The sequence below is a fragment of the Elephas maximus genome, chromosome 16 (assembly GCF_024166365.1).
Source record: "Elephas maximus indicus isolate mEleMax1 chromosome 16, mEleMax1 primary haplotype, whole genome shotgun sequence".
Taxonomy (NCBI): Eukaryota; Metazoa; Chordata; class Mammalia; order Proboscidea; family Elephantidae; genus Elephas; species Elephas maximus.
The window spans coordinates 46653534-46675872 of NC_064834.1; the positions used below are offsets into that span (position 1 = coordinate 46653534).

A 22339-nucleotide genomic window follows, 5' to 3' on the forward strand; every position below is an offset into this window, starting at 1 on the left:
ATTTGATGGCTGAAGGTAGTATCTTATAGGATAGTTTGCATTTTACATACATTTCTTGGGTTAATTCTTGCAACATCTTACTAAGGTAAATAAAGTAGGTATTATCAACAATTTACAAATGAAAAAACTCAGGCTTGAAGGGTTGAGAAATTTACCCAAGTTATACCTAAGAGCAGCAGAGCCAGGGTTCCTACTGAGTTCCTCCCGATGGTTGCACCATGTTGCCTTGCATTTCTGAATGCCTACTTGAGTCTTCCATTCTCAGGACACATTTAGCTGGAAGGCTGTCCCTGATTCATAGAAAGGCAAAAGAGGATAAAATCCCCTTTCCACTCAAGTGACACTGTCATCTACCCTCTGCCCTAAATATGCTACTGTGATTCCCATCATGCATTTTTCTGGCTGTGAAATAGGCATCTGAAAATCTGAAAGAAACATAATCTGAGTACATGAAAAGAAAATGCCCATGTTGCTACTCAGAGGACGTAAGTCATCTTTCCCTAGGTTGCTTGTAACAACCATCTCAAAATTATACGTAGGGGGACAAACTTAGCCTCTCCCTGCTCTTCTGCTTCAGCCCATAAAATATGAACTTTTGCCCTCTTGGAGTTATAAGTACACAGTCTCTTATCTGAAGCCCCTGGTGACCTATGTGTTTCCAAGTTCAGAACTGTTTGATTTTTTAGAAAGGTATTATGATGTATTTGTTGTAGATTTTATGTAATCTCAATACAGTGTGGGATAGTACCATATATATGTATACATGTTTTGGGAAATGGACAAACTACCACTAAAATTTATTTGGAAATGTAAACAGCTTAGAGAAACCTAAACAATCTTAAAGAAGCAGAACAAATTTGTAAGAGTTACCCTGCCAGATATCAAGGCCTGTAATAAAGTTTTATAGCCCCAAACTGGACACAACACAACTCAAAATCCATCAGCCCAGACTTGTGGTTTTTGCACTTTTCTCATCTTGTGTTGGTAGAGGATTGAAATCATACTGTGAACACAGGGACTTCAAGAGTACTGAGGTGCTGTGTACGAAAAGGAAATCTTACCCTGGGGATGAGGTAGTTCCTGAATTCAATATCATGGGTCACCTCATGGGCCAGGGGGATCGGGATGAGGTCAATGTATCTCCGGATCTCGTGCACCACAGCATCCGTGCAGGGCATGCTGCCCCTGTCCTGCATGCAGGGGCTCCGGTGTCAGCCAACCACACGGTCGATCTCTTCCTGGACTTTAGCTGAGACGACATAATAAGAACTGACAAAAAGGAGAAAATTGACACATCTGCCATAGCAATTCGGCATTACATGAAGTGTTATGAAGTTGTACCAATATCATCATAAACATACATTATATGCCCAGAAGTACACCTAGACAAACAGAGAGAGAGAGAGAATTGCAACAGTGCAGACACATATACCACCATCTGTCTGTTAGTTTGTTGTGCCGTGGTGGCTTTTGTGTTGCTGTGATGCTGGAACCTACGCCACCAGTATTTCAAATACCAGCAGGGTTACCCATGGTGGACAGGTTTTAGCAGAGCTTCCAGACTAAGATACACTAGGGGGAAAGGCTTGGTGATATATTTCTGAAAAGTATCCAATGAAACCCCATGGATCGCAACAACAAATTGTCCAATATAATGCTGGAACATGAGGCCTCTAGGTTGAAAAGTACTGAAAATACCTAGTGGCTGGAACAGTGGGCCCAAGCATACCAACAATCGTGAAGATAATGCAGGATCTGGCAACATTTTGTTCTGTTGTACATGCAGTTGTCATGAGTCAAGGCAACTCGATGGCAATAAACAACAATAACAGACACATATAACTCTCTTAAAAGCTTGGCCTAAGAAAAATCTATATAAACCTATACATTGTCACACAGAGTAACTAATACTGAAAGAAATGATAAAAATGCTTCAAAATATAGGCAATTAGCACATAATTAACTCAAGAAATTACTGTACTTGCAGAAAGATAAACAGGAATCAAATTTTAATTTAAATCAAAATAACATGGTATTAAATATTAAATTTTATTAAAAGATTTGTGTGTGCATGTGTATTTGAGTCTATGCAGTTTGCAATAGTATTGTTTCTCATCCCCATTCTCAAAGGCAGCCACTTTGAATCATTCTTGCAGTTACTGCTGAAATTTATGTTCATGTTTCTAAGTAATGCACCTAGTTCCATTTCCAGATTTACTCATTTTTAGACAACATCTAATAACTACCAGGTATGGATTCTGAAAAGGATGTGGAATGAGGAATATCATTGTTGACATCACATTGATCTTGGCTGAGAGCAGGGAATATCAGAAAGATGTTTACCTGAGTCTTATTGGCTATGCAAAGGCATTTGACTGTGTAGATCGTAACAAATTATGGATATCATTGTGAAGAACTGGAATTCCAGAACACTTAATTTCTGTTTGTTAAAGCCATCCACTTGTATTATTCTTGTTATGGCAGGACTACATAACTAAGACACACCTCTATTGTGCAAAGTTGTCTCGTTTTTATTTCTTCATCAAATTGGGACAAATTTCACCTGTTGGCACGAAAGTTTAAATAATGAGGCTTCTCTAAGAGAAACATAATGGAAAACACTAGCTGTGTCTTGCCAACTTCCTTTCTGAATTTCACCCCGCCCACCATCTGTGGTTGTACCTGGGACCTCTGGGTGCTTTAGCAGAAGCAGGAGTCCATATCTCAGGGTGATGCTTGTTGTCTCTGTCCCAGTTCCAAGCAGATCAGATACCGCATTTAACAAATTTTTAGTAATAAATTCAGACTGTTGATTGTGCTTTTCCTAGGAATGGTTTGACACAATGTTGACAAATTAGTTCACCAGCATATTTAATTACAATGCATCCAAAAAACTCAGTTGTTCTAAAGCTAAGCAAACTTAGAAACTGGAAAATGTAGTTGTATAAAACAAACTAGTGTATGGTATTGTGGAAATTGTTGATGAGTTGGCCCAATCTTAATTTTCTAACCTTTTATCATACTTGTACTTGACAAAAAAATTCATTTCCCAGCCTCTTTTGCAGTTATGTGGGCCATACAACATAGTTCTTTCCTATGAGATGTAAGCCAAAGCCTGGTGGTACCACTTCTTCTCTGTCCTACTTCTGACTTCAAACCCAGACATGAAGGTGAAATTTGGCAGTCATCATCTCAGGAGATGAGGATTTAAGCATGATGATAAAGGCCTACATACTAAGTTTGGTGAAAGAAAATGGAAGACTGTTGACTCCTTGATGCTTCAGGGCTATTGTGCTTGCTTGGACTGCCGAAAACGAGATTCCTTGTGAGATAAATCCACTATGTGTTTAAGCCGTTGTTAATTGGGTTTTCTTTTATTTGAGGAAACCCTGATGGCATAGCGGTTAAGTGCTATAGCTGCTAACCAACAGGTCGGCAGTTCAAACCCACCAGGCGCTACTTGGAAACTATGGGGCAGTTCTACCCTGTCCTGTAGGGTCACTGTGAGTCGGAATCAACTCGAAGGCAACGGGTTTAGTTTTTTCTTTTTTTTTTTATTGGAAGACAAAACACAATCATAGTTGGTAGACATGGGTAAGTTGGGGCCATATCATGAACGATATAGGCCTGAATCAAGAGTATGTAATTCTCTTCTTCTGTTAAAGTATTTATATGAACTCAGTATTGCTTGAAAACTCACTGGGAAGTTTAAATTATGTGAAAGCTTATATGGCAGTACAGTATCGAATGAATTATAGGGAAAGAAAATGGATTCCCAGAGGTAAGATGGACAGCACTATTGTACTCCAGATGGGATGCCATAGGCAACTTTGTCTAACGAACAACTGCAGAAATGGCTAGAAATATAAAAATTAAAGAGACACAACAATCATGAAGACAGAGAGTTAGGTCATTAACTGTCCATAAAGGATGAAGGAAAGAGTGGAGATAATGAAGACTAAGGGACTGACTGAATGGAGCTCTTATAAATTGCAAGCTGGAAGAGGAAAAAGACCTGACAAGAACAAGTAAGATTTATTTAGGTCTAGAGGATGATGAGACACTGAACTGAGAATAAAAAAAGGGCAGTTTGAAACATTGACTGAAGGGAGTCATTAATATACCTAAAGAAAAACTCTTTTCCTAACCAGTACACTAGGCCAGCATTATTTTGATGAGGTTCTTATACTCTCCTGGTGACCCATGGCATGTCTAACCACTATGCAATTAAACCCATTAAGACTGACTTACCCCTAACAATGGTTGTACATACTAGACAAATCTAATCGTCTCCTTAACCAAAAAAATCCATCGCCTTCGAGTCAATTCCAACCCATAGCGACCCTATAAGACAAGGTAGAACTGCTCCATAGGGTTTCCAAGGAGCATCTACTGGATTTGACCATTTAAATATCCCTAGTAAGTAACAGAACTACTCAATGAACCACAAAATGCACAAACAAACAAATAACTGAATGGCCTCTAACATCTTACCTGTTTCATTTTGATCAGGAAACAATCAATGAAGTCCCGAGGATTCTTAAAGTCCAAGGATTCTTGGTGTTCTTCACTTTCTCCAAAATATAACTTCTTACATAAACAGTATTATTAAGGAATTTGCTATGACTCCCTGGGAAATAAGCAATCAGCATGGGGAATGTATTGCAGACCTATAAGAGAAAAAAAGTGATTTGTTAAATAAAAATATTTTAATGAAGATATACATATGACATGCTAAGCCCTGGTTAAAACTGGAGCTATAAAGATGAATAGAAAATGGTCTCCATTTGGAGGGCTAATTCCTTACTGTACATACATACAAAGTAATGTTCTATGCTTATAGAATTATTTGATGGCGAAAGCTGACCAGATTATCATAGATGATAATCATTTCTGACACATTATTTCTACAGTATGAAAGCATCTTTATATCAATCCTCCCATTTTTTATATCAGTTCTTTTCTACAACCTTGAAGTACAAACGGCATGAATTACTATAATTCACATTTTGTAGATGAGGACCTAGGAGGTTAAAGAAGTCTGAGCAACCTGATTGACATAGGACACAAAGCTAGTCATGGCTGCCTCTACTTCTTTCAGGCTTACTCAAACAAAGAATCAGGGTTTTAAAACTAGGAGGGGCTTGAAGATATCATGAAACCAAACTTGACACTTTTTGATAAATTACCTGTGCTCCAGAGCAGCTAAGTGAGTTCTCTAAGATCATACAATTATCATCGAGGACGAGGGCAGGACATGCCAGCTAAGCACAGGGTAAAAGTGTGATGATTGTTTATGGCTTACACCCTGTAAACCCCAATCATTTTGTCATCTAGGATCCCAACTGAAGCATAAGCAACATTACCTTAGTAATATCTGTGGCCCTAAACATTCCCACTCATTGACATGCCAAGTTAGAACATTTCTGCCAAGTTATTTGATGCATAGGTCATTAAGTATTGAATGGAGGACAAGCCTCGTTGGTAATGGAAGCCTTTCAACAAGGACCTTGGCTCTCCACTGAGTGCTGTGGTCATGGTTTTGGGGCAATCACTAAAGTACTTTATGAAAACTGGGCTTTGGGCTTTAGAGGAAAAACCACTGTGCAGGGAGCCACTGGGCTTGAATAGAGCTCTACATTCACAGCATCTGTTTTCATCTGTGTAAAATAAAGCTCTGGGGGAAGGTCTTTGTCATCAATCTTCCCCTGCTCTAGGAGCTTCTCAGGCCAGGGACCCTGGGCCCAAAGACCACACTCCCCTCCTGGTTCTTCATTCTTGGTGGTAGGAGGGCCACCTGTCTCTCTGCTCGCTTCTCTCTTTTATATCTCAAAAGAGACTGGCTCAAGATACAACCTAATCTTGTAGATTGAGTCCTGGCTCTTTAACATATCTGACTCTAATCCTGCCTCATTAACATCAGAGAGGTAGGATTTATAACACATAGGAAAATGACATCAGGTGACAAAATGGTGGACAATCAAACAATACTGGGAATCATGGCCTGGCCAAGTTGACACACAGTTTTGGGGTACACAATTCAATTTATGATAGAATCCACACGAATATGCGAAACTACTTGGGAGATCGTTTTCAGAATAGAGCATGACCTCCTGCAGACTTGACTGGGCTCTGGGAGAAGAGGTGGAGAGGGCCATAAAGACATGTCCTGCTCCAGCTGCCACTTGTTCTTTAACTTGAAAACCCAATTTCTGGCTTTTTTTTTTTTTTTTTAATTTTTAAAGTGCTTTAAGTGAAAGTTTACTAATCAAGTCAGTCTCTCACACAAAAACTCATATACACCTTGCTACATACTCCCAATTGCTCTCCCCCAATGACACAGCCTACTCCGTCCCTCTACTCTCTCTTTTCGTGTCCGTTTCGCCAGCTTCTAACCACCTCTACCCTCTCATCTCCCCTCCAGACAGAAGACGCCAGCATAGTCTCAAGTGTCCACCTGATCCAAGAAGCTCACTCCTCACCAGCATCCCTCTCCATCTCATTGTCCAGTCCAACCCCTGTCTGAAGAGTTGGCTTTCGGAATGGTTCCTGTCCTGGGCAAACAGAAGGTCTGGGGGCCATGACCACTGGGATCATTCGAGTTTCAGTCAGACCATTAAGTCTGGTCTTTTTATGAGAGTTTGGGGTCTGCATCCCACAGCTCTCCTGCTCCCTCAGGGGTTCTCTGTTGTGTTCCCTGTTAGAGCAGTCATCGGTTGTAGCCAGGCACCATCTAGTTCTTCTGGTCTCAGGCTGATGTGGTCTCTGGTTTATACAGCCCCTTCTGTCTCTTGCGCTAGTCATTGCCCTGTGTCCTTGGTGTTCTTCATTTTCCTTTGGTCCAGGCGGGTTGAGACAAATTGATGCACCTTAGATGGCCACTTGCTAGCGTTTAAGACCCCAGACGCCACTCTCCAAACTGGGATGCAGAATATTAATAGATTTTTTCATGCCAATTGACTTAGATGTCCCCTGAAACCATGGTCCCCAAACCCCTGCCCCTGCTACGCTGGCCTTCGAAGCATTCAGTTTATTCCAGAAACTTCTTTGCTTTTGGTTTAGTCCAGTTGTGCTGAGCTCTCCTGTATTGTGTGTTGTCTTTCCTGTCACCTAAAGTAGTTCTTATCTATCTGATTAGTGAAAACCCTTCTCCCAACCTCCCTCCCTCTCTCCCCTGCTCATAACCATCAAAGAATATTTTCTTCTCTGTTTAAACAATTTCTCAAGTTCTTATCATAGTGGTCTTATACAATATTTGTCCTTTTGCTGCTGACTAATTTCACTCAGCATAATACCTTCCAGATTCCTCCATGTTATGAAATGTTTCACAGGTTCATCACTGTTCTTTATCTATGCATAGTATTCCATTGTGTGAATATGCCATAATCGATTTATCCATTCATCTGCTGATGGGCACCTTGGTTGCTTCCAAATTTTTGCTACTGTAAAAAGTGCTGCAATGAACATGGATGTGCATATATCTGTTTGTGTAAAGGCCCTTATTTCTCTAGGATATATTGCAAGGAGTGGGATTGCTGGATGGTATGGTAGTTCTATTTCTAGCTTTTTAAGGAAGTGCCAAATTGATTTCCAAAGTGTTTGTACCATTTTACATTCCCACCAGAAGTGTATAAGTGTTCCAATATCTCCATGGCCTCTCCAACATTTATTATTTTGTGTTTTTTGGATTAATGCCAGCCTCGCTGGAGTGAGATGGAACCTCATTGTAGTTTTGATCGTTATTTCTCTAATAGCTAATGGTTGTGAGCATTTCCTCATGTATCTGTTAGCTACCTGAATGTCTTCTTTAGTGAAGTGCCTGTTCATATCTTTTCCCCATTTTTTAATTGGGTTATTTGTCTTTTCGCAGTTGAGTTTTTGCAGTATCGTGTGAATTTTAGAGATCAGGCGCTGACCAGAAATGTCATAGCTAAAAACTTTTTCCCAGTCTGTAGATAATCTTTTCATTCTTTTGGTGAAATCTTTGAATGAGCATAGGTGTTTGATTTTTAGGAGCTCCCAGTTACCTAGTTTTTCCTCTGCATTTTAGTAATATTTTGTATACAGTTTATGCATGTATTAGTGTTCCTAGTGTTGGTCTTATTTTTTCTTCTATGATCTTTATCATTTTAGGTTTTACATTTAGGTCTTTGATCCATTTTGAGCTTGTTTTTGTGCATGGTGTGAGGTATGGGTCTTGTTTCATTTTTCTGCAGGTGGATATCCAGTTATGCCAGCACCATTTGTTAAAAAGACTGTCTTTTCCCCCATTTAACTGATCTGGGGCCTTTGTCAAATATCAACTGCTCATATGTGAGGGCATTTATGTCTGGATTCTCAATTCTGTTCCATTGGTCCATGTACCTGTTGTTGTACCAGTGCCAGGCTGTTTTGACTACTGTGGCGATATAATAGGTTCTAAAATCAGGTAGAGTAAGGCCTCCCACTTTGTTCTTCTTTTTCAGTAATGCTTTACTTATCCGGGGCCTCTCTCCCTTCCATATGAAGTTGGTGATTTGTTTCCCCATCTCATTAAAAAATATCATTGTAATTTGGATCAGAATTGCATTAAATCTATAGATCACTTTTGGTAGAACAGACATTTTTATAATCTTAAGTCTTCCTATCCAAGAGCAAGATATGTTTTTCCCCTTATGTAGGTCTCTTTTGGTTTCTTGCAGAAGTATTTTGTAGTTTTCTTTGTATTAGTCTTTTACATCACTAGTAGGATTTAATCCTAAGTACTTCATCTTCTTGGGGGCTACTGTATATGGTATTGATTTGGTGGTTTCCTCTTCGATGTTCTTTTTGTTGGTGTAGACGAATCCAACTGATTTTTGTATGTTTGTCTTGTATATCCCGATACTCTGCTGAACTCTTCTATTAGTTTCAGTAGTTTTCTTGCTGATTCTTTAGGGTTTTCTGTGTATAAGATCATGTCATCTGCAAATAGAGATAATTTTACTTCCTCCTTGCCAGTCTGGATGTCCTTTATTTCTTTATTTTGCCTAATTGCTCTGGCTAGGACCTCCAACACAATGTTGAATAAGAGTGGTGATAAAAGGCATCCATATCTGGTTCCCGATCTCAAGGGGAATGCTTTCAGACTCTCTCCATTTAGGGTGATGTTGGTATTGGCTTTATATAAATGCCCTTTATTATGTTGAGGGATTTCCCTTCTATTCTTTTTTTTTTTTTAATTAACTTTTATTAAGCTTCAAGTGAACGTTTACAAATCCAGTCTGTCACATATAAGTTTACATACATCTTACTCCGTACTCCCACCTGCTCTTCCCCTATTGAGTCAGCCCTTTCAGTTTCTCCTTTCGAGACAATTCTGCCAGCTTCCCTCTCTCTCTATTCTCCCATCCCCCCTCCAGACAACACACTCTCAAGTGTTCACCTGATATAATTAGCTCACTCTTCATCAGCATCTCTCTCCCACCTGCTGACCAGTCCCTTTCATGTCTGATGAGTTGTCTTCGGGGATGGTTCCCGTCCTGTGCCGACAGAAGGTCTGGGGAGCATTGCCGCCGGGATTCCTCTAGTCTCAGTCAGACCATTAAGCATGGTCTTTTTATGCGAATTTGGGGTCTGCATCCCACTGATCTCCTGTTCCCTCAGGAGTTCTCTGTTGTGCTCCCTGTCAGGGCAGTCATCGGTTGTGGCCGGGCACCAACTAGTTCTTCTGGTCTCAGGATGATGTAGGTCTCTGGTTCATGTGGCCTTTCTGTCTCTTGGGCTCTTAGTTGTTGTGTGACCTTGGTGTTCTTCATTTTCCTTTGCTCCAGGTGGGTTGAGACCAATTGATGCATCTTAGATGGCCGCTTGTTAGCATTTAAGACCCCAGACACCACATTTCAAAGTGGGATGCAGAATGTTTTCATAATAGAATTATTTTGCCAATTGACTTAGAAGTCCCCTCCAACCATGTTCCCCAGACCCCTGCCCCTGTTCCGCTGACCTTTGAAGCATTCATTTTATCCCAGAAACTTCTTTGCTTTTGGTCCAGTCCAATTGAGCTGACCTTCCATGTATTGAGTGTTGTCTTTCCCTTCACCCAAAGCAGTTCTTATCTACTGATTAATCAATAAAAAACCCTCTCCCTCCCTCCCTCCCCCCTTCGTAACCACAAAAGTATGTGTTTTTCTCAGTTTTTACTATTTCTCAAGATCTTATAATAGTGGTCTTATACAATATTTGTCCTTTTGCCTCTGACTAATTTCACTCAGCATAATGCCTTCCAGGTTCCTCCATATTATGAAATGTTTCACAGATTCGTCACTGTTCTTTATCGATGCGTAGTAATATTCCATTGTGTGAATATACCACAATTTATTTACCCATTCATCCATTGATGGACACCTTGGTTGCTTCCAGCTTTTTGCTCTTGTAAACAGAGCTGCAATAAACATAGGTGTGCATGTATCTGTTTGTGTGAAGGCTCTTGTATTTCTAGGGTATATTCCAAGGAGTGGGATTTCTGGGTTGTATGGTAGTTCTATTTCTAACTGTTTAAGATAACGCCAGATAGATTTCCAAAGTGGTTGTACTATTCATTTTACATTCCCACCAGCAGTGTATAAGAGTTCCAATCTCTCCGCAGCCTCTCCAACATTTATTATTTTCTGTTTTTTGGATTAATGCCAGCCTTGTTGGTGTGAGATGGAATCTCATCGTAGTTTTAATTTGCATTTCTCTAATGGCTAATGATCGAGAGCATTTTCTCATGTATCTGTTGGCTGCCTGAATATCTTCTTTAGTGAAATGTGTGTTCATATCCTTTGCCCACTTCTTGATTGGGTTGTTTGTCTTTTTGTGGTTGAGTTTTAACAGAATCATGTAGATTTTAGAGATCAGGCGCTGGTCAGAGATGTCATAGCTGAAAATTCTTTCCCAGTCTGTAGGTGGTCTTTTTACTCTTTTGGTGAAGTCTTTAGATGAGCATAGGTGTTTGATTTTTAGGAGCTCCCAGTTATCGGGTTTCTCTTTGTCATTTTTGGTAATGTTTTGTATTCTGTTTATGCCTTGTATTAGGGCTCCTAGGGTTGTCCCAATTTTTTCTTCCATGATCTTTATCGTTTTAGTCTTTATGTTTAGGTCTTTGATCCACTTGGAGTTAGTTTTTGTGCATGGTGTGAGGTATGGGTCCTGTTTCATTCTTTTGCAAATGGATATCCAGTTATGCCAGCACCATTTGTTAAAAAGACTATCTTTTCCCCAATTAACTGACACTAGGCCTTTGTCAAATATCAGCTACTCATATGTGTATGGATTTATCTCTAGGTTCTCAATTCTGTTCCACTGGTCTATGTGTCTGTTGTTGTACCAGTACCAGGCTGTTTTGACTACTGTGGCTGTATAATAGGTTCTGAAATCAGGTAGAGTGAGGCCTCCCACTTTCTTCTTTTTCAGTAATGCTTTGCTTATCCGGGGGTTCTTTCCCTTCCATATGAAATTGGTGATTTGTTTCTCTATACCCTTAACATATGACATTGGAATTTGGATCGGAAGTGCATTATATGTATAGATGGCTTTTGGTAGAATAGACATTTTTACTATGTTAAGTCTTCCTATCCATGAGCAGGGTATGTTTTTCCACTTAAGTATGTCCTTTTGAATTTCTTGTAGTAGAGCTTTGTAGTTTTCTTTGTATAGGTCTTTTACATCCTTGGTAAGATTTATTCCTAAGTATCTTATCTTCTTGGGGGCTACTGTGAATGGTATTGATTTGGTTATTTCCTCTTCGGTGTTCTTTTTGTTGATGTAGAGGAATCCAGTGATTTTTGTATGTTTATTTTATAACCTGAGACTCTGCCAAACTCTTCTATTAGTTTCAGTAGTTTTCTGGAGGATTCCTTAGGGGTTTTCTGTGTATACGATCATGTCATCTGCAAATAGTGATAGCTTTACTTCCTCCTTGCCAATCCGGATACCCTTTATTTCTTTGTCTAGCCTAATTGCCCTGGCTAGGACTTCAAGTACGATGTTGAATAAGAGTGGTGATAAAGGGCATCCTTGTCTGGTTCCTGTTCTCAAGGGAAATGCTTTCAGGTTCTCTCCATTTAGAGTGATATTGGCTGTTGGCTTTGCATAGATGCCCTTTATTATGTTGAGGAATTTTCCTTCAATTCCTATTTTGGTAAGAATTTTTATCATAAATGGGTGTTGGACTTTGTCAAATGCCTTTTCTGCATCAATTGATACGATCATGTGGTTTTTATCTTTTGTTTTGTTTATGTGATGGATTACATTAATGGTTTTTCTGATATTAAACCAGCCTTGCATACCTGGTATAAATCCCACTTGATCGTGGTGTATTATGTTTTTGATGTGTTGTTGGATTCTATTGGCTAGAATTTTTTGAGGATTTTTGCATCTAGGTTCATGAGGGATATAGGTCTATAATTTTCTTTTTTTGTAATGTCTTTACCTGGTTTTGGTATCAGGGAGATGGTGGCTTCATAGAATGAGTTGGGTAGTGTTCCGTCATTTTCTATGCTTTGAAATATCTTCAGTAGTAGTGGTGTTAACTCTTTGAAAGTTTGGTAGAACTCTGCAGTGAAGCCGCCCGGGCCAGGTCTTTTTTTTGTTGGAAGTTTTTTGATTACCGTTTCAATCTCTTTTTTTGTTATGGGTCTATTTAGTTGTTCTACTTCTGAATGTGTTAGTTTAGGTAGGTAGTGTTTTAACAAGAATTCATCCATTTCTTCTAGGTTTTCAAATTTGTTAGAGTACAATTTTTCGTAGTAATCTGAAATGATTCTTTTAATTTCATTTGGTTCTGTTGTGATGTGGTCCTTCTCGTTTCTTATTCGGGTTATTTGTTTCCTTTCCTGTATTTCTTTAGTCAGTCTAGCCAATGGTTTATCAATTTTGTTAATTTTTTCAAAGAACCAGCTTTTGGCTTTGTTAATTCTTTCGATTGTTTTTCTGTTCTCTAATTCATTTAGTTCAGCTCTAATTTTTATTATTTGTTTTCTTCTGGTGCCTGATGGATTCTTTTGTTGCTCACTTTCTATTTGTTCAAGTTGTAGACAGTTCTCGGCTTTTGGCTCTTTCTTCTTTTTGTATGTGTGCATTTATCGATATAAATTGGCCTCTGAGCACTGCTTTTGCTGTGTCCCAGAGGTTTTGATAGGAAGTATTTTCATTCTCGTTGCATTCGATGAATTTCCTTATTCCCTCCTTGATGTCTTCTATAACCCAGTCTTTTTTCAGGAGGGTATTGTTCATTTTCCAAGTATTTGATTTCTTTTCCCTAGTTTTTCTGTTATTGATTTCTAGTTTTATTGCCTTGTGGTCTGAGAAGATGCTTTGTAATATTTCGATGTTTTGGACTCTGCAAAGGTTTGTTTTATGACCTAATATGTGGTCTATTCTAGAGAATGTTCCATGTGCGCTAGAAAAAAAAGTATATTTTGCAGCAGTCGGGTGGAGAGTTCTGTATAAGTCAATGAGGTCATGTTGGTTGATTGTTGTAAGTAGGTCTTCCATGTCTCTATTGAGCTTCTTACTGGATGTCCTTTCCTTCTCCGAAAGTGGTGTGTTGAAGTCTCCTACTATAAATGTGGAGGTGTCTATCTCACTTTTCAATTCTGTTAAAATTGGATTTATGTATCTTGCAGCCCTGTCATTGGGTGCATAAATATTTAATATGGTTATGTCTTCCTGATCAATTGTCCCTTTTATCATTATGTAGTGTCCTTCTTTATCCTTTGTGGTGCATTTAAGTCTGAAGTCTATTTTGTCAGAAATTAATATTGCTACTCCTCTTCTTTTTTGCTTATTGTTTGCTTGATATATTTTTTTCCATCCTTTGAGTTTTAGTTTGTGTCTCTAAGTCTAAGGTGTGTCTCTTGTAGGCAGCATATAGATGGATCGTGTTTCTTTATCCAGTCCGAGACTCTCTGTCTCTTTATTGGTGCATTTAGTCCATTTACATTCAGCATAATTATAGATAAATAAGTGTTTAGTGTTGTCATTTTGATGCCTTTTTATGTGTGTTGCTGACAATTTCATTTTTCCACTTACTTTTTTGTGCTGAGAAGTTTTTCTTTGTAAATTGTGAGATCCTCATTTTCATAGTATTTGACTTTATGTTTGTTGAGTCGTTACGTATTTCTTGGCTTTTATTTTGAGTTATGGATTTGTTATACCTCTTTGTGGTTACCTTAATATTTACCCCTATTTTTCTAAGTAAAAACCTAACTTGTATTGTCCTATATCGCCTTGTATCCCTCTCCATATGGCAGTTCTATGCCACCTGTATTTAGTCCCTCTTTTTGATTATTGTGATCTTTTACATATTGACTTCAATGATTCCCTGTTATGAGCATTTTTTTTTAATTAATCTTAATTTGTTTTTGTGATTTCCCTATTTGAGTTGATATCAGGATGTTCTGTTCTGTGACCTTGCGTTGTGCTGGTATCTGATATTATTGGTTTTCTGACCAAACAATTTCCTTTAGTATTTCTTGTAGCTTTGGTTTGGTTTTTGCAAATTCTCTAAGCTTGCGTTTATCTGTGAATATCTTAATTTCGCCTTCATATTTCAGAGAGAGTTTTGCTGGATATATGATCCTTGGTTGGCAGTTTTGCTCCTTCAGTGCTCTGTATATGTCATCCCATTGCCTTCTCGTCTGCCTGGTTTCTGCTGAGTAGTCTGAACTTATTCTTATTGATTCTCCCTTGAAGGAGACCTTTCTTTTCTCCCTGGCTGCTTTTAAAATTTTCTCTTTATCTTTGGTTTTGGCAAGTTTGATGATAATATGTCTTGGTGTTTTTCTTTTTGGATCAATCTTAAATGGGGTTTGATAAGCATCTTGGATAGATATCCTTTTGTCTTTCATGATGTCAGGGAAGTTTTGTGTCAGGAGTTCTTCAACTATTTTCTCTGTGTTTTCTGTCCTCCCTCCCTGTTCTGGGACTCCAATCACACACAAGTTATTCTTCTTGATAGAGTCCCACATGATTCTTAGGGTTTCTTCATTTTTTTTAATTCTTTTATCGGATTTTTTTTCAGCTATGTTGGTGTTAATTCCCTGGTCCTCCAGATGTCCCAGTCTGCATTCTAATTGCTCGAGTCTGCTCCTCTGACTTCCTATTGCGTTGTCTAATTCTGTAATTTTATGGTTAATCTTTCGGATTTCTGCATGCTGTCTCTCTATGGATTCTTGCAACTTGTTAATTTTTCCACTATGTTCTTGAATAATCTTTTTGAGTTCTTCAACTGTTTTATCAGTGTGTTCCTTGGCTTTTTCTGCGGTTTGCCTCATTTCATTTTTGAGGTCATCCCTGATGTCTTGAAGCATTCTGTAAATTAGTTTTTTATATTCTGTATCTGATAATTCCAGGATTGTATCTTCATTTGGGAAAGATTTTGATTCTTTTGTTTGGGGGGTTGTAGAAGCTGTCATGGTCTGCTTCTTTATGTGGTTTGATATGGACTGCTGTCTCCGAGCCATCAATTAAAAAAAAAAAATTTATTCTATAATTGCTCACTGAGTCTTTTCTTGTTTTGTTTTCTTTCAATATACGTGGATGGGCTACTAGATTGTGCTGTCTTGTTTGTTGTAGCCTTGACTTACTTATGACCTATTACCAGGTGGTTTGGGCTGTTGCCAGATATATATGCCTGAGTCTATTCACTATTCTTGAGTAGAATCTGATTTTGGGTCATCAAGTGTGTGCTGCACCCTAACACCTAGCCACCTCGAGAAGTAGTGGTGATAGTTGTGTGCACCAGATTCTGTTAGCAGCTGGGGTTCACACTCCAGGGGGGGCAGGATGCTGACAGGCTTCCCCCAAGTGTCAGTGAGGTAGATGTGCCTCTATTCCTATAGCATCTTGGTGGGAGGGCACTGCAGCTGTACCTTAGGCCTCCACTGTAAGTACTTCTACTGATTGGTAGGTGTCACCCTCCTTAGACCCCTAAGGCAAGAGGCTAGGTGGTCTGGGGGGAGCTTCAGCCTTCAGTTCCCTGTTGTGGGTCAGTTAGGACTCTGTTGAATAAGCAGAGATATCAGACCTGGGAAACTTGTTTTTCCAGTAAATCCGCTAAAAAAAAATGCAGTCAGATCCCTATCAGAACTGCCTTTGGATTATAACCGCCACCTTGTTCCCTGTAAGGATGAAAGCCCGAGATTTGGATCATATATGCTTGGCTAGAGCTGGTTCTGTGTTTTTAGTCCAATTAGGGAAGGATTTTTGGTCTCTGGGTTTTTTGTGGTTGCTTCTCTCAGGCCGGAAGAATGGGTTAGGAAAAGACCAAAAAAAAGGGAAAAGCAAAGGCGCCGCGGAGCCGGAGCCGTTCTCCCTCTGGCTCAGGAAATTCCAATGTTAATGAAGCCGCCTGGGAAGGGGAGGGGGGGATTCAGAAAAACAGGAGAGTAGCACTCCGGAACATAGCCCAAGTTGCTTATCTTGCTTAGGATGACTATTTTATCTGTCGCCTATGTGTGCTGGCTGTGTGGAGATTGCCCCCGAGGGTCTGGCCCGCTAAAGCCGTGGTCATATCCTACGCTGCCAGTCCAAAGCCCAGCGTCAAGGTTCCCCTGCTGGGACACTGCACTTCTGGCTCCAAATCCAGTCACTGCCTCCCGGGAACTTCTCGTCCCGCCAGCCTCGTCGCCGCGCCACCTCCTTAGACCGGTTGGGCCCCCTCCCAAGGTTAGTATAGGGGAGTAGGGCTGCACCCCGTGTTTGTGCCATGAGTAGATGCCATGTTCAGCTCCCCTGCGCCCAATCCAAAGCCCGGCGCCAAGGTTCCCCAGCTGGAACGCTGCACTCCCAGCTCCAAAACCAGTCACTGCCTCCCAGGGACTTCTCCCACCAGCCACGTCGCCACGCCACCCACGCGGACTGGCTGGTCCCCCTCCCAGGGTCAGTTCAGGGGGGTAGGGCTGTGCCCCTTGTTTGTGCCATCACAAGATTTTGTGTTCAGCTCTCCTTGGCCCAGTCCTAAGCCCGGCGCCAAGGTTACCTGACTGGGACGCTGGCTCCAGGCTCCGAAAACAGTCACTGCTTCCCCATATTTGTTCGTTCACCATCTCTGTCATTCAGGTCAACTCTTTAAATCTGTGTTTGTTGTTCAGGGTTCGTAGATTGTTATGTATGTGATCGATTCACTTGTTTTTCCGAGTCTTTCTTGCAAGAGGGATCTGAGTTAGCATCTACCTAGTCAGCCATCTTGGCCCCGCCTCTTCAATATTGTGTTCTTTTATGTAATAACATTGCTGTTTCCCTGTTTTGTTTGTTTTTTTATCTTGATTTATTTTTGTGATTTCCCTGTCTCTTTTCACTCCTGATTGCTCTGCCCAGTGTTCTAGTCTTGGGTCGATACCTGATATTATTGATTTTCTAACCAAAGAACTCCCTTTAGTATTTCTTGTGGTTTTGGTTTGGTTTTTACAAATTCCCAAAACTTCTGTTTTTCTGGAAATGTCCTAATTTCACCTTCATATTTGAGAGACAGTTTTGCTGGATATATGATTCTTGACTGACAATTTTCTTCCTTCAATTTTTTATGTAAGTCATCTCACTGCCTTCTTGCCTGCATGGTTTCTGTTGAATAGTCCAAGCTTATTCTTATTGGCGCTCCTTTGTAGGTGACTTTTCATTTATCCCTAGCTGCTCTTAAAATTCTGTCTTTATCTGTGGTTGTGGCAAGTTTGATTATAATATATCTTGGTGACTTTCTTTTAAAATCTACCTTATGTGGAATTTGATGAGCAACTTGGATAGAAATCTTCTCATTTTTCATGATATAAGGGAAGTTTTCTGTCAACAAATCTTCAACAATTCTCTCTGTATTTTCTGTTATGCCTCCCTGTTTTGGTACTTGTCACTTGTAGGTTATTTCTCTTGATAGAGTCCCACATGATTCTTAAGTTTTCTTCATTTTTTAAAATTCTTTTATCTGATTTTTCTTCAAATATATTAGTGCAAAGTGCTTTATCTTCAAGTTCAGAAATTCTGCCTTCCACTTGCTCAATTCTACTCTTCTTTCTATTGAGTTGTGTACTTCTGTAAGTTTATTGTTAATCTTCTGAATTTCTGATTGCTGTTTGTCTATGGATTTTTCCACCTTATTAAGTATTTCATTATGTTCCTGAATAATCTTTTTAATTTCTTCAATTGCTTTCTCTGTGTGTTTCTTGGCCTTTTCTACATATTGCCTCATTTTCTTCCTGACATCTTGAAGGGTTCTTCATGTTAATCTTTTGTATTCTGCCTCTGGTAATTCCAGGAAGGCACTTTCATCTAGAAGATCCCTTGAATCTTTGTTTTGAGATTTTGTTGAGGCAATCATGGCGTTTCTTTATTTGACTTGATATTAACGGTTCTCTCCAAGCCATCTATAAGTTATTGTATTAGTTTATGTTTGCTTACGGTGTTGTAGGTTCTTGCTTTGTTTTGTTTTGATATGCCGAAATGGCTTGCTCGAGTGAGGTAGCTTGATTATGTTCACCTTTGGAGCTTTGATATCCTGTCCCCAGATGGCTAGAGCTGTTATCAAGTATATCAGTCTAGGAGTCTGTTCACTTTTCTTGTAGGAATTCAGCTCAGGTGTGCACGAAGCTGATCATCAAGTGTGTGGTGCAGCCTCTGTCCTACAGTCTCAGAGGGGCAGGTGTGATTGGTGTACACTCTGAACAAGGCGGGGGGCTGAGAATCATCCCCCATGTGTCTCTGAGGCCAGCATGTCCCTGTTCCTTAGAGCGTACAGGTGGGTGTGTTCTATGGATGGACCATGGGCATCCAGTGTTTTTGTTCTAAGCACCGGGAGGTACCAGTTATCCTTGGACTCCTGTTTTTGGTAGCTGAGTGCCTGAGTGCAGCCACCAGTCCTTAGGCCCCTGATGTGGGTATGTGAGGGCCCTGTATCATACCAAAGCAATGTCAAATATCAAACACCCACAGCTGAAACAGCTGGAGTCTGCCAACAATGGCCTATTCTCCTGAAATAGGCCCACATAGGTCCACGCAGAGGGGAAAGGTACTCAAAGTCCATGGATGGTTTATATCTGGACAGGAGCCACTTCTGTCCTGAGCTTCCCTGGTTAGTGGAGCTGGAAAATTATCTTTTCTCCAATTTGCAAATTTTTTCCTTCTCTAAGGCCAGGAGGATGGCTCCAGCTGCTCAACAGGGCCTATCTCAGGCCCAGCGGAATGAACTGCTGCTGAAGCCTGCTTGGAAGTGGGGGGCGGAAGGGGCAGGGACATGTAGTAAAACATATGCAAGTGCTTAGCTTCTGCCTAGAGCGCTGTTTTTCTCCGGTTCTGGAGGTGTGAGTAGTTTGTGTGGCTGGCTGCTTCTCCCTGAGGAAACTGTGCCTGAATGCTAGTACCAGCCTGCTGCCACCGCTCCTGGGAATGGTGCTTGAGGGTTCCTGGTGATTCAAATCTGGTAACGCCTCACTGCTTCTGAACCTTCTCTGCCCCCCCGCCCCCCCTCAGTTCTTTTTCTAAGCTTGACTTTGATGTTCAAGGATTCTAGGTTGTCATAAATATACTTGTTTCAGTTGTTTTTTCAGGTCTTTGTTGTAAGAGGTCTAGCCAGAAGCTTCTGTTTATTCCACCATTTTGGCTCCACCTCTGGAAGACGAGTTCGTGGAAAATGCCAAAAAAAAAAAAAGGAAGAATTCAGGAAAATAATACTTCTGCCAAAATGCCAAAATAAATTCACAACTAGAAGTCATACAAAACAACAATTAGAAATCCAAAAGATAAACAAGAAGATTTCAGAAATGGGTGGTGTCATAGAAGGGATGAGGAGCAGGTTTGAAATGATGGAATACAGGATCAGCGAAATTGAAGATAAACGCTTCAATACAACTCTGTGGAAAAATCAAATAAACAAAAGAAAAAAAACAAAGAAAAATGAGGAAACCCCTGAGAATTATGTGGGATACAATCAAAAGCAACAATTTGCAAGTGATCAGAATTCCAGAACAGGGAGAGAAAACAGAAAACACAGTGAATATCACTGAAGAATTGCTGAGAGAAAACTTCCCTAATCATGAATGATAAAAAGCTGACCATCCAAGAAGCCCGATGAACCCAATATAGGAGAAATTCCAAAAGAAAAACAGCAAGGCATATCATAATCACACTCGCTAAAACCAAAGACAAATTCCTGAGAGCAGCTCGAGAAAAACAAAAGTCACATACAGAGGAGAAACAATAAGCCTAAGCTCTGATTATTCAGCAGAGACCATGCAGGCAAGAAGGCAATGGGGTGACACATATAGAAGCTTGAAAGAAAAAAATTGCCAACCAAGAATAATAAATCCTGTAAAACTTTCATTCTAATATGATGGTGAAATTAGGACATTTCCAGATGAACAGAAATTAAGGGAATATGTACAAACCAAACCAAATGTACAAGAATTATCAAAGAGTCCTTTGATCTGAGAACAAACAATATCAGAATCTAGGACAGCCTGAATCTAGGATGCAAGATTGTACCATCAAGATAACAACCTAGGAAATAAACTCTCTAGGACTATCCAAAACCAAGAGAATTGCAACAGAGAACCAGAGAGGTAAATCTTTAAGTGGCAATAATGCCAGAACAACAAAAGACGGATTTAACGGTATAGGTTTTGAACTTTCTAATCGAGAGCAAGTCAAGGGGATATCAAGTAATAAGAGACTGAATTTCAAGGTAACCACAAAGAAAGTTAACAAACCTATTCATCAAAATAGAGAAGAAAAACATAGTCTCAATAAAAACAAAATCTACAAAAACAAGAGAAATGAAAAAGAAATCCACAAACAAAAGGAACTTGGCACAAGAGAGTAAAAGGAACAAAGAAAATGTTAGCACCGCAAAAGGAAAAAAAACTACAAAATGACAGCAATAAACTCACACCTGTCAATAATTACACTCAATGTAAATGGCCTAAATGGACCCATAAAGAGATAGAGTGACAGAATGCATTAAGAAAAAAAAGGATCCATCAATATGCTGTCTACAAGAGACACGCTTTAGAAACAAAGAAGTAAATTTATTAAAAATCAAAGGATGCAAAAAATATATCAAGCAAACAACTACCAAAAAAGAGCAAGAGTGGCAATACTAATCTCATAGAAAATAGACTTTAAAACAAAATCCGCCATAAAAGAAAAAGAAGGGTACTACATAATGATTAAAAGGACGATCCATCACGAAGACTTAACCATAATAAACATCTAAGCACCCAATGACAGGACTCCAAAATACATAAACTCTAACAGCACTGAAAAGAGAAATTGACAGTTCCACAATAATAGTAGGAGATGTCAACAAACCACTCTCAGTAAAGGACAAAACATAAAGAAAGAAACTCAACAAAGATACAGAAGAGCTAAAGGGCACAATCAGCCAACTTGACCTCATAGGCATATATAGAACACTCCATCCAAGACCTGCAAAGTACACATTCTTTTGCAATGCATACTGAATGTTCTCCAGAATAGACCACATCCTAGGCCACAGAGCAATTCTCAACAAAATCCAAAACATTGAGGTAATACACAGTATCTTCTCTGACCACAACACCATCAAAGCAGAAATTAACAATGGGAAGAGTAAGAAAAAAAAAAAAAAAAAACAATTACATGGGAACTGAATAACACCCTGCTGAAAAACCACTGGGTAATAGAAGAAATCAAAGATGGAATAAAAAATTCCTGTAAGTAAACGAGAGTGAAAGAACATCATACCGAAACTTTGGGACACAGCAAAGGAAGTCCTCAGAGGTCAATTTACAGCAATAGATGCACACATCAAAACAGAAGAAAGGGACAAAATCAAAACATTAGCTACATAACTTGAAAAAATAGAAAGAGAACAGCAAAAGAAGACCACCACCACCAGAAGGAAGGAAATAATAAAGATCAGAGCAGAAATAAATGAAATAGAAAATACAAAAATAATAGAATCAACAAAACCAAAAGTTGGTTCTTTGAAAAGATCAACAGAAACGACAAACCACTGGGCTATGTGACAGAAGGAAAACAGGAGACAACACAAATAACCCAAATAAGAAACGAAATGGGGGACATTAAAACAGACCCAACTGAAATAAAAAGGATCATAACAGAGCATTATGAAAAACCATACTCCAACAAATTAGAAAGCCTAGAGGAAATGGACAAATTTCTAGAGACACACTCCTTAACCAAACTAACACAAAATGATGTTAAAAATCTGAGCAGACCCATAAAAAGTGAAGATATTAAAAAGGTTAAAAAAAAAAAAAAACTCTGAAAGAAAAAAAGCCCTGGCCCAGATGGCTTCACTGGAGAATTCCACCAAACACTCAGAGAAGAGCTTACACCAGTACTACTC

The 22339-nt window shown here is 39.5% G+C and overlaps 1 pseudogene; it reads right to left on the bottom strand.

The window, feature by feature from the left end:
* Positions 1 to 333: 333 nt before the first annotated feature.
* Positions 334 to 22339, bottom strand: part of LOC126060005 (cytochrome P450 2C9-like) — a 126789-nt pseudogene continuing 104783 nt past the window's right edge.